The 588-nt window shown below is 57.0% G+C and overlaps 1 protein-coding gene across 1 annotated transcript in view; it reads right to left on the bottom strand.

Moving 5' to 3' along the window:
* ZNF185 (zinc finger protein 185 (LIM domain)) overlaps window positions 1–588 on the bottom strand; it is a 24,105-nt gene that overhangs the window by 2,724 nt on the left and 20,793 nt on the right. The window lies entirely within an intron of this gene.

Below are 588 nucleotides of genomic sequence, written 5' to 3'. Positions count from 1 at the left end.
AGCGTTTCCGCCCCTCACAAACCACTGCTGGTGTGTTTGGGGGTGGGTTTGCTCACAGAGCTGACCCTTCTGGTGTCCCCCTCCCTCTCAAATTGTCTGTGCAGGATTACATGCTCCCATCCGTCTGTCTGCCTGTCCACAGCTCTGTCACGCGCCGAGGGGTTCGTGTCCACAGCTCTTTCCCGCGCCGAGGGAAGACACTGTGCCCACCGGCTCTTCCCGGAGCCATGAAATGAGCTCATCGGGCTCTTTCTCCACGGTGCATTTTCGCTGCTGCCTGTAAGCTGTGACTAATCCTCCCTTCTACAGGCAAACGAAGCTGTGTCACAGCTAAGGAAAGGGATGAACAGAGTCTTCCTGGAGCCCCACGCTGGTGGTGAGCACTATGGCACGAGGAGCTCCACTGTGTCCTTCCAGCAACAGCATCTTACGAAGGATTCATGGTTTTGCCACGCTAAAAGGACACAGCTCATACAGCGAGCTACATCCTGGTCTCCAAAAGAAACCCCCTGAGAGAAATTCCCAGCCCATCTCTCCCTCCTGGGCAGCTCTGGCAGCCGTGGCAGTGCCTGTGCTCTCAGCCAGCAG

This window comes from Buceros rhinoceros, unplaced genomic scaffold (genome assembly GCF_000710305.1).
Source record: "Buceros rhinoceros silvestris isolate BGI_N320 unplaced genomic scaffold, ASM71030v1 scaffold6181, whole genome shotgun sequence".
Lineage (NCBI taxonomy): Eukaryota > Metazoa > Chordata > Aves > Bucerotiformes > Bucerotidae > Buceros > Buceros rhinoceros.
This window is presented reverse-complemented; position numbering and strand designations above follow the sequence as displayed.